The 12,558-nt window shown below is 43.7% G+C and overlaps 1 protein-coding gene and 1 non-coding gene across 6 annotated transcripts in view; both read right to left on the reverse strand.

Moving 5' to 3' along the window:
• LOC128588282 (neurotrimin) overlaps positions 1-12,558 on the reverse strand; it is a 957,145-nt gene that overhangs the window by 715,455 nt on the left and 229,132 nt on the right. The gene's annotated exons all lie outside the window — the stretch shown is intronic.
• Positions 12,031-12,134, reverse strand: LOC128589373 (U6 spliceosomal RNA). Its single transcript, XR_008380965.1, has one exon. It is a non-coding gene; the product is annotated as a U6 spliceosomal RNA (small nuclear RNA).

The raw sequence follows: 12,558 nt of genomic DNA on the forward strand, positions 1-12,558 counted from the left end.
GTAGCTGGGACTACAGGCGCCCGCCACAACGCCCGGCTATTTTTTGGTTGCAGTTTGGCAAGGGCCGGGTTTGAACCTGCCACCCTCGGTATATGGGGCCGGCACCTTACGGACTGAGCCACAGGCGCCGCCCACAGGAGAATATTATTTTATTTTTTTTTTTATTAAATCATAACTATATACATTGAAGGAGAATATTCTTGAAATGAAGGATAACCACATTGGGAGATCAAAAGAACATGTCCAGGATGGCACCTGTGGCTCAAAGGAGTAGGGCGCCGGCCCCATATACCAGAGGTAGTGGGTTTAAACCTGGCCCCGGCCAAAAACTGCAAGAAAAAAAAAAAAAAAAAGAAGAAGAAGAATGTGTCCATATTCTGTGAAAAATCGTTGCAGAGTGTTTGGTGCTGAAACATTTCCTTGACAAATAATACAACATCCAGGATAACGTAGGAGCTCCCTAGCATCCAAGAAAAAAAATAAATAAAAAGAAGTCACCAGGAAAAATAAAAGAAAATAAGTAAAAGATCATCATAGTCTTCTCTAATGTAACATTCAATGGTAGATGAACAGCATTCGGTAGAATCTGAGGAGGAAAAATAGATGACCCCCAAATGTTATGGCAGTTACACTGCCTGAAAGGCTCTGGGTAGAGGTGGGTAGAACATTCTCAAACACGCAAGGAAGCCTGAACCAACTGAAATGGAGAAAAGGGAGGCAAAACCCTTTTTTGGCTGTAAAATTTTGATGCATTAAAATTTAAAATTAGGACCAAACAATTATGTAAATTGCTGTAATGAAAGTGACTGACAATGGCAAAATAATGATATAATTAATGGGAACGTGGGAAGAAGGATTACAGTGCTTATTTCCACATCCTTTGTGTTGTGAGTCAATTGCTACTGTCTATATTGAAAACACGTAGTTTAAAAAAAAAATCCTCTAATCTCTTAATGGCTTTAATCTTTTTTATTAACATTAGAGAGGACTTGCAGAAAACAGTATACGTTGTGATTTAGAACTCTACCACGGCTTTGATAATTTCTAGCTCTACTGTGGACAAGGAACAAAATTTGAAATTAAGAAGTAGGTTAATTAAAAATGTTGTCAATCGGGGCTTCTCTATCATTTTGATAGTTTTTCTTCCTGACATATGTGTGACTGCATGGGACACTTAGGAAGCAAAGTGCTTTCCATACCGTTCCCATAAACTTTTCACAATGCCCCACCCAAGGTACGATTGTCACTGAATGGGTGAAAATCCGAAAGTCAGTTGAGGTTAAGCAGATCTTTAGTAGCGCCCAGAGCCCTGTGAATTCCATATACTTCTGACTCCGCGACTGAGTGTTTGAACGCCATGTTATACAATTATTTGATTTCACTCTGATCAGCAGAATAGTGTTCACTCAAAATCTAATGGAAAGCTGGCTGGTCATCGCAGAACTAATGAGACAATAAAAATTGAGGCTTTGGTTTCTAAGGGCACAGTTTTACTCTGCTTTTCATCCAAGAATAATATCACCAAGGTACCATTAAAAATTAAGTTTTTGTCAGGAAAAGATTCTAGATCTCTAAATCCCTAGTTAAAATTTCATGTAGGGTACCAACGATAAGCAGAGAAAAGTATTTAATAAAAGGCTCTAGCTGTAATACAGATGATCAGTTAACTTTTAAGAAATTCCAGGGAAGGCAGTGATTGTCTCGATCTGATCTGAGGAATGTAGCCAAGGAGAAACTCGAGTTTCTAAAAGGCCTATTGGATCCCATAGAAGGAATCCTCAACTTTCAAATTGTTCTCTGAACATAGATCCCTCTCTCAGTACTGGGCTGTGGGGACTGTGCCTGGTGGATGAGGCTAAGGAATGAGGAGGTAATTGGTGGAGCTGATCATCAGTATTTGGGAACTCTTATCACCCAAACATTCTCCTCTAATTCCAGCAGAATTTAAAAAAAAAGGGAACTACCAATCATACAGAAGAGCTAAGCAAACCTGACCATTTCTACGGTTTTTCTTAGATTCAATCTAAACGGGTTTACCCAAGTCTTTGAAGCTAGGATTAGTCGCAAGAGATAAAGTTGGGGCTTAGCAAAGAAAGAAGAAAAAATATTTTTGAGGAGAGTGTACTCCTGGGACTATCAGGGTTGAGGATATTAAATGTAATAGATTTCTTCTGATCCAAGACAGACCTTGCTAACTTACTGTCCTGATAGCCACTGTCACCTCCAAGTCACCCATCTTTGAGCCTGTGGTCCAACTTCCTTTGCAGTTAGATGCAGCCATGTGCCTCAGTCCCAGCCACCAGGAGGACTGTATGGGCTTCTACAAACTTTCCTAAAACACGGATCTTGCTCTTTGACCTTTCCTGGTCATTTTATAAGGCTTGGAAGGAAAATTATGGGATGGCTGGAGCCCTGGCTGAGAGCAAGCGTCACCTCTGTGAGGGAGGTCCCTCTGCAGAGAGGGACCCTGGTGTTGGACGACTGCCGAGCCACACTCTCTCTCTGGACTGTTCACAGCTGTGGTTCTCAAGCTTCCTAATGCCGCAACCCTTCCAGGCAGTTCCTGTGTTCGCATGTGAGAATGGACTTCCGTATTACATAAGCTTTTCCTTCCCTGATTTCTCCTACTGCAGCTGAACCTAGAGCTAACATTACACCTCCTTTGGTAAAATACCAGCTTGGGTCTCTCGCTCTTGCACACAGATTGTGGGTATAATGGGAAACAAACAAAGTACTGTCCCATGTTCAGCAGAACTAAACAAATATACTCTCCCTTCGAAATCGTATGCATGTGTTTGTGCATCCTCCAGGGGGAATGCAGTGGGCGCCTGCCTTCTTCCTTGGACTTCCATCAGTAGAAGCAAGTTTAAGCAGATAAATGTAGGATTCACAGCAAGGAGACAGTTACGTCAATCACTTAGATGTAAGCATTCCACATTGTATATCAAATTAGCACATTGTGCCCTGTAAATGCAGGCATGTACGCAGTTATGATTTAATGAAGAATTTAAAAAATGTAAGATTCACTCAACCTATGAGTTCACTCACCCATGTCTGTACAGCAACTCTGCACCCCGCTGCCTGGGCACAGAGCTGTCTGCTTGAAGAGGGAATGTCTTTCAGGTATGAAAATAAAATTCCTCCAAATATTCCGTTTCAGAGGCTGAGCATCTGTGCAAACTTGGTGATCTGGTGGGTAGGGAGCAATACAGCTTCTCCGGGCTTAGATTGAAATCCAGCACCATTCTATCACAACTGGACATGATCGGACCACAAAAGACTTGTATTTGTCACCTACTGATGACGTGGGTGTTCTGTGTGGGTTCTACAGATTAAAAAATACGTATATTTTTAAATATATTTTCAGCCCCATGGCTTTCCTCTTAATTGATTCGGTTATTAAGTCCCTGGAAAGACCTCTGTCATCTTCATTTAAAGAGATAGAAAATTTCCTCAAACCCTCAGCAACAAGCTTCACCAAGTAAGATCGCTCTACTCCCAATCCACACGCCTAGAAGGTGCCTGACATAGATGGGGCAGACTGTGCTTACTGCTGACACCTTCACGAGTTGATCTCTGCTCTCCCCATGCCCTGCCACTGGGCACCACTCAGAATAAGCAAAGCCCCTGCCTCTTTGCAAGAACAGAGTCCATCTCCTATCACTCTGCTGGCCATTGCTCCACATCCTGGGTCCTGAGCACATGGCTCGTCACCCCGGCTGGACACTTGTCTTGGCCCCAAAGATGTAGTGATCCCTCAGGGTCCTCTTGATTTTCATAAAAAATGTAGACCGACCTTCATCTCAGTGAGAAAGTCTCTTCCCCAGCTATTCTAATATAGATGCATCACCAGTGACCTGACAGATCATGAGATTCAGATGACGACAACTGGTGTTGGAAAAGAGGAAAGACAGACTTTGGTGTCTGATGCTTGGCTACCGAGCATGCCCAGAGTCAAACTGCTGGGCAGTTAGTTCGTCTACATACGCACATACACACACTCACACATACTCATGATTCCACCAAAAATCTTTTGAAATGTCTAAGCACGTTGGCAAAGGATTTGGGAATGTTTGAAATATTCCTGGTAACAAGTATTTTTATTAAGCATTTATTGCACGCTGAACACTGGCAAATCCATTGGCACATTCAGATAGCCTTCCTGAACTATTAATAACTTTAATCTTCCACATTTTGCACATAAAAGAACAGATTTAAAGATGATAAGTGACGTACTGAGAGGCTGGGGTCACCTGAGGAGAATCTGTGAATAAGTTTGATGGTTTTCCTGCAAATTCCTGCTGATTTCAGAGCACGTGGAGCGTGGAAGATTTGTGCCTCTTACCGACCTCCCTGTGTGTATTTCCCGAAGGTAGGTTTTGTTAATTTCCACACTGGTTTAACAGGCCCTCCAAACTTTCCAAGTAATCTTGAAGAATGCCGCAAAGTTCATAGCCTTGAATAGTGCACATTTTCTTTGTAAACCAGAATACATGTACACACACACACACATATATAGGCTGTTACTGTATATATTTGAGATTTGGGGTCTCATAAACTGTCTGTGATGGGAACAAGAGATTCTTCCCCCACTCATGGAAGTTTTATTTCTTTTGTGCAAGGACTAAATTATGAGAACCTATACTTGCCTCCCAGAGGGGAATCTCTACTATGAAAAAGATTCTTGATGGTACCTTGGAATGTGAGGTTTAATTTTGTCTTCAACAAATATACCTTTTTCTCCCACAATCAGAAAGATAGCTTAGTCTAGAAAAGGGAGGTTATTGCCTGGCCATTGATAGCCAAATAATAATAATAATAATAATAATAAAACAAGGATTCTAGTTCGGGCTGGGTCCTTCATTGGATTTTCTCTCATCTTGCCTCAATTATCCACGCTGTGAAATTATGTTGACTTCACTTTGCCCCAATGCTATGCTTTCCCCAAGCAGCCCTGGATTTTAGACATTTCTTTGCGTCCAAACAGCATCTGTTCTTGTCTCACTCTCTCGTACATCCTCTTCCCAACTCCCACCCCCTCCCCAAGGCAGTCTGTTTTATTTCACGCACAAATAGTAATTTTCAACCAAGAAGAAGCACCTGGGAGAGTCGGAGTGCTCGTGGTACAAGATAATTAGAGATTATTATAATCGAAATTTCATTGCCACATCAAACTGTGTCTTTTAGCATTAATTAATCTCCCATCCCAGCCTCTGAGCCCGCTGGAGCGACTAGCTTGTCAAACACACCGAGCCTGGCATCTCATTATCCGATCACGGGGTGAAAGGGAAGTGGGATGCGCCCAGCGAGTCCTCTGGGCTTTACCCAGGCAGCTGTAACTCACAAAGTAGCTTCCTGTCTCAGAGGCAGGTGGAGGAAGCAATCTGGGAAACAAGGGCTAGGCTCTTTTTTTTATTATTCATTCATTTGTTCATTTTTTTCATTTATTTTTGTTTTCTCAGTAAACTTAGAAGCAGAGGATGACAATGGGTTCCTTAAAGGCTTCCTAATTAATGCCTGCCTCACACCCTATGCCTCCTAGTTTAGGCTGGCTGTTGTTACTTTACATATCAAAGTTGCATCGTAAAAGCTGGCCAGGCAATGACTCCCCTTTTGAAGAATCCTACCTGAAAGGGATGTAAGCTGCCACCATTTGGATGAATAGCTGACTTTCCTGAAGGTGTGATTCACTGACAAATAGGCATTTCATACATTTCCTCATTTATTCTGGTTAACAAATGGAATTTTTACACCCAAATGGCCAAGCATCAGTATTTACACTAATTAATAGTTTGTACCTATGTGTAGTGTTACTAACGCGTTATAGTGCCATGATTCCTAATTACAACAAAGAAGTATTTAAAGACGTGTAAGTACCAGGTACAAATAGATCTCCTCACTGCTCCTTAGTGGGTATATTTGCCACATGTGTTTGCACCTTTGAAACTGTTTCTCATCTACGAATCTTTGATTTAATAATTTTAACATTTTTGAAATTAAAATGTGCTTTGTTTTACCCCTTGTGAAAATAAAGACTCATGTTCACTAACAGGCTTGTGCAAAAGTGTTCATAGCAGCATAAAATGGGAAATTATCCACATTGCCCTTCCGGAGTACAGCAGGCAAACAGCAGATAGCGTGTTCATAGGATGGAATTCTACACAGTACTGAGAATGGAAATTCAGGCCACAAGGCGGCACCTATGGCTCAAGGAGTAGGGTGCTGGCCCCATACCGGAGGTGGTGGGTTCAAGCCCAGCCCCGGCCAAAAACTGCAACAACAACAACAAAAAGAAATTCAGGCCACAATGCAAATAACTCTCACAAACACAGTGTGTGAAGAGGAAGCAGGCCGTGGAAGGGAACGTTTCTTATGATCACATTCATGCAAGTTGAAAGCGCTTGTGTAAGGAGTTAGGAGGTGAACCTGCAGACGAGGGCAGCTGTGACCAGCGCGGGGTGTGGGGTTCTGGGTGCTGGTTATCCTGGTATGTCAGTTCGTTCATCTGACATTCTGTGCACCTGGCTCTGTTTGTTATTGGAGAAAATTTTGCAAAAGCAAAAAGTATCTGAAGGCTTTCTTATTTTTACTTTCCCTTCCTCCTTTTTTCTCTGTCTCCAGGGCTGTCTGTTTTTTTGTTGTTTTTTTTTCTTCTTTCTCTAGGAAAGGTCTCCACAGGACTCATTTCCATTAATCCCAGGAAGTGGCTGAACCCAAACGCTCAACCAAGTCTGGACCCCACAGGCACCTGTCCCTTCCTCTGCTACTTTCAGGAATGGACCAGGAAAGTGACTCCCACTGCACAGGGGCTCCTACAGGTGGTGGGGGGATCTTACAAGGTGACCATCCTCTGCCTCTTGGCCTCTGATGTAGTCACGTGCTTTTGAAGGTACGTGTTCATCTCCAAAGAGCGTGATCATTTAACACACTTAAAACAGACCATGAGTATTTTTTTTTTAATGAGGCAGTTTCTGCTATGTGTTTGATTTCAGTACAAAAGACAAGATCAGCTCACTAGGCAGTGCAGCATAGGATTTTGTAACTGTTTCCATTTCAATGACAGATCAACATAACAAAGTGTGGGTGATTATTTACATACCATCAAGCTTTTCAGGTTATGGTGATCTTTAAGTACTTCGCATCATTGAGATTTTCTTCTCTGATGGAGTAAAAATACTTAAAGTAGGTCAGCGACTGAAGCCTACTCAACTATGTGCTCAGCGGAGACAGAATCCTCTGCTACCTGGTCAGCACAGCCTCCCAGGTCCCTGGCATATGGCAGGTGCATGAGACAAATTCTGTAGAATGAAAAGGTCCAGCAGACTGAAGAGTGGACCAAAGACAAAGCAACTTGTCCTCCTCATGGGCCTCAGATTCCTCTGTGACTAGCGGGGATGGGAGTTTCTGATGTCACCGCCCACAAAGCTAAACAGGCCTGCGCTAACAAACCAATCCCTTGTTAAATGTCTGTCCTAATCTCAGTAAAATGCTAAGGGCTACAAGTACCATAAACCCGTGAGTGGGCATGATTCCTGCCCTCAGAGACAGGTCCTAGTGAAATAGCAAATAATGCAAAAGCTTATAAAAAGTCCAGAATGGACAGCAGGCTGAGCCCTGGGGACTGCTGGAGAATTCTCCTGTGACACTCCTGGTCCTTGGGGTTCCAGGCACTGGCTTAGCTCTGTACTTGTGTTATCCCATTTAATTCTAAGACCTGCTTTGGGGCAGAGAGTACTGGGCCCATTTTACAGGTTAGAAAGCTGAAAGGCAAGTGCTGGAGGTCACAGTGCTGGTCAGTGGATATCTAAGCACAGAGCCGGGCTGCCGCTAGAAGACATGCTAGGAAAGTTGGCCCTTTAACAAGAATAGGGCATAGGTGGTGGGATGGGCCTCACCATGGTACCGGTCAGGGCACCATCCCTAGGAGCCCAGAGAATGGAGCCCTGCTACCTGACTGCCTTTTAAATCACAAATATGAGGACACAGCCTCTGTCCATTGCACAAGCTGCCCCAAGAAATGATGGGGATGAAAGCATCCTGATGTGGCCCCACCCGCATCTTTCACAGGAAGAATTAAGAATGTTCAGCTACCTGTGTCAAAGCAACCACCTTTGGCCAGGCACAGTGGCTCGTCAAGCCTACAATCCTAGCACCCTGGGAGGCTGAGGCAGGTGGATCACCTGAGCTCAGGAGTTTGAGACCAGCCTGAAGAAGAGCAAGACATACTTTCTGTTGTGGCGGCCACCTGTCGCCCCACCTACTTGGAAGGCTAAGGCAAGAGGATTGCTTGAGCACACGAGTTTGAGGTTGCTGTGAGCTATGGTACCATAACACTCTACCCAGGGCAACAGACTGAGACTTTGTCATAAATAAATAAATGGACTGGAAGTCGGAACCACCAGGCGAGGCCTTCTATTTTCATTTTGCCCAAATGTGACAGTTTTGAAGTTTTCCTTGGCTAACAGCATAAGTAAAGTAGGATTCAAAACCAGATAAGTTGGTAACACACACCATTACCCCGCCCCTCTCTAATACACATCAGGTGGTTAATTGGGCAGTGTACTTTCTTGCAAGGGAGGGAGAGTGGCGTTGGCCCAGAGGGGCCACAGCAGAGCCCAGTGACTATCAGCTTGGCTCAATCCACGCAGGTGCCTGGCAAGCTCCCGCCATTCACAACCCTAGAGCAAGGTCTAATCCATCGCTGATTAGTTGTTTATTTAGTTACTGCTGTCTTGCTCCAAGCATGCCGCTATCCAAATGAATTTTCACTCCAACATCCAAGCAGCTGACGATGGGACTTTAAAATGGAAATACTTTGGACTCTCTGACATGATTTGGTATAAAGTGGAATTTGGTGTACAGCGTGGTGTCTGCCTTGGACTTCAGACAAGGGTTTTCAGTTACTGAACAACCCCAGTGATCTCATTTTAAGGATACCTGTTATTTGTATCAAGTTTTACTGCATGCAAAGTCTTTTCCAATACATACATTGCCACCGGATAGCTCTCAAAGTAGTTTTAGGAAATCAGATTGCTATCTACACTGACAGGGAAGAGCTGAGGTCCAGGAGAGGGAAGGACCCGTCAAGTTCACCCAGCAACTTCATGGGAGAATGGAAGTCAACCTTGATCTGATTGTAAACTTTGCACCCACACTAACAGGGGTCCTCAAACTATGGCCCGTGGGCCACATGAGGCAGTGTGATTGTATTTTTTTTCCTGTTTTGTTTTTTTACTTCAAAATAAGATATGTGCAATGTGCATAGGAATTTGTTCATAGTTTTTTTTTTTTTTTAACTATAATCTGGCCCTCCAACGGTCTGAGTGACAGTGAACTGGCCCCCTGTTTAAAATGTTTAAGGACCCCTGACTGATTCTTACAAGATCTCTCCGCTGCATGGAGGGCGCTCTGGAAGGAACAAACGAAGTGCATGGAGGGCGCTCTGGAAGGAACAAATGAAGTGGTATTGCTGTGTAGACGAGCCCTGTACTCCTGCAGCCCCACCCGTGAGTGCTGTGTGCATTCTCTGACCGGGTGACTTTCTAAGATCATCTGAAACAAATTGTTTCCTCAGAGCCATTTATTTCCCCTATTTCTCTTTTTTTTTATTCTGGAAAATTCTAACTTGAAGGCAAATGTACTAACAGGACCACCTGGACAAAAGACAACCGATGTCCTAGTGACAAACACAAAAACCACGACGCTAGCAAGCAGATGCCCACGGAAGGACAGGAAGTCCCCCAGGGATTTACTGTGACTTCCTAGCTCCAGGGTCCAGCATGTGAGCTGCTGGGGTGTAGGAGACCTTGCCTGGGGGACATCAGGACACCTCCCTGCAGTCTCATCCCGCCTGCAACTGAACAGAACTGAACACAGGGGCCCAGAGGCAGAGCTGAACCAGACAGATGCCCTATTTGTCTTCCTCTGCCTCCACTGTTTCCTTGGCCATGTGGTCACAGAATAGATGCAATCAATTTATATTCTGTGTACACAGGAAACTTTTAGTTACCAAATGATAGTTAATTGAATAATCTGGTCAATGTAGAGGTAATAAATGAAATATTAATATAAATGAATTAACTTTTCCAGCAAGAAAAAAAATTATTTGTTCATTCTCCTCCCAAACACTGCTGAATGCTGGGCTATATTAACCACACAGATGGACGGCTGTCCCTGGGCAGTGGAGTCTAAGATGGACACACCTTGAGGGTCTGAGTCTCAGCTTTCTTGCTTGTTTACTTGTGATTATGCAAACTAAGAGAAAGAAAACACGCATTTTCATCTTTTTCCAGTTCTCTCGAGCTTGTGAGTACCCAAGAGGTCACGTTATTTTTTGTTTGTTTGTTTTTGGCCAGGGCTGGGTTTGAACCCGCCACCTCCGGCATATGGGACTGGTGCCCTACTCCTTGAGCCACAGGCGCCACCCGAGGTCACGTTATTTTTAATAGGTAAAGTTTCCTGGCTTTTATACACTTTCGCATAATTACAGAAAGTTTATCTCTAGTTATGTCTTCCCTGCGGGTTGGTTTGGATCCCCACAGGTGGTCCGCTCCGGTCACCAGGAAAGGACCTTGTGTCTGCACCTTTCTCTAGCCTGGCACCCACCAGGCCCACAGCTATGGACGTCCTTCTCGGCCATGCAGCTTTCCGGGCTTATGTGCCTTTCTGCTGGTTCCACAGACATTGAAAGGACGTTTTGCCCCTGAATCTCTATTGTTCTTTGCTATTTAGGCCCCCAAATAGAGGCTGTGCTTCTCAAAAGTTCCCACACAGAAACAGTCCTTTGCACTCCTGTTGGTCCCTTCTCCACACAGGTGACCCTTGATCTGCAATCTGTGCTTAGGGACAAGACAATACAGTCACCCTTGTATTTGCCCAGGAATTTTCCTTGGATACAGAAGAAGGATCCTCTAGTCTCTCCCAGACTTACCCCATGGACATCTCTCTTCTCTACATCCTGATCGCCTACCACACTGCCTGTTGCATTTGGCAAAAATGTAAAAAGGATGCTTTACAGCTGTGCCCGAGTTATTGTCAGATCAGTACATAGGACCTTCCCAATTAGAATCCTAGTTTTAAAAGGATAGACACCTTGCTGTGTAGTACAAATAAGCAAAACTCTAGCTGGTGATGATAGAGACCTAAGTGACTGCCTAGACTGTGATTTACTAGTGACATGAACATTAATAAACCATTCGACGTTTCTGAGGTTTATTACCTTAACGGGTAGGCTTAATTAGCTCTGGATTCTTTTCACACATTCACGTATTACATCATATAGGTCTTCTGTGCTCTTACATGATACAATTGCTGAGCCCTGTGTCCGGCAGCACCCACGGCTAGTGACTGGTCTTGCCCTGTTAACAGGGTTTCTAGCTCTCACTCCTGAAGTGATTTATTTCACAAAAGTTATTGAACATCAACTATGTGCCAAGTACTCTATTCTTCTAGGCATGAAGGATGTATCAGTGGACCCACAGGCAAAATTGCTGCTATCCCATATAGTACATTTTGGGTTGAGAGTTTGATGGTACTCAGTAAACACAGAGATGTTTTGCCCCTGAATGGTCTGTAGAAAACAATTTACCAAATTTCTACCAATTTCCTCCTTGGTGATCTAACGCCAGACAGCATGAAGTGTCAGAAAGGAGCACAGAGTGGCCTGGAGGTGGTGACCGCACCACGTTAGGAGCTAGCACACGAGCAGAGACCTGAGTGAAGTGAAGTGAGCAAGCCAAGTGCGTATCTGGGCAAAGGCTTCACAGGCAGAGGGAGCAGCAAGGCTGAGGCCCTTAGGCAAGATTATGCTTGGTGGGTTTGAGGACTGGCAAGAAGCCCCACGTAGCTGGGGCTGGGCAAGCAAGGTGGAGCAGGAGAGCACAGGCCATGGTGTCACAAAAGGCTCTGTACGCCAGGTGGGTCTTGAATTGTTTTCTACAAGCCAAGAGAAGCCACCACCAGGAGGTTATAAGCAGTGAGTCACAGGACCTGATTTGCATTTTTTTTTTTTTTTTACTGTATTAATAAAAAAAAAAAATGGAATGCTTCACGCATTTGTGTGTTATCCTTGTGCAGGGGCCATGCTAATCTTCTCTGTATCATTCCAATTTTAGTATGTTCCAATTTTAGTGAGCACCCTGATTTGTGTTTTTAAAGGATCACTATGCCTCATGAGTAGTAAATAGGAAGGGGAACTGGGAAGAAGCAGAAAGACCAGGCAGGGATTTGAAAAAAGATGATGACTTTGAAAGTGTTTTAGCACCATATATGAGGATATTCCTGGTGCAGTGTTAATGGCTAAGAAATCACAGAAAATATCTGTAAAGAAAACTTTTCCTTCAAATTTAAAGTCACAGAATTTTCCTCCTTAGAAACAGTCATATATTATCTTTCTTTAATCCCTATATTCTGTGCTTTAGTGTGTATTTGTGGGGAGAATAGTCCCTATGTTCATTACTTATTTTCCTGGGCATCTTATCTATTACATCTCTTTCCATGAGATCTAACATCAGTTCCATTTGGAGAAGGAGAGAGGGCACTTCTCTCCTTCTCCTGAAA

The sequence above is a fragment of the Nycticebus coucang genome, chromosome 6, assembly GCF_027406575.1.
Source record: "Nycticebus coucang isolate mNycCou1 chromosome 6, mNycCou1.pri, whole genome shotgun sequence".
Lineage (NCBI taxonomy): Eukaryota > Metazoa > Chordata > Mammalia > Primates > Lorisidae > Nycticebus > Nycticebus coucang.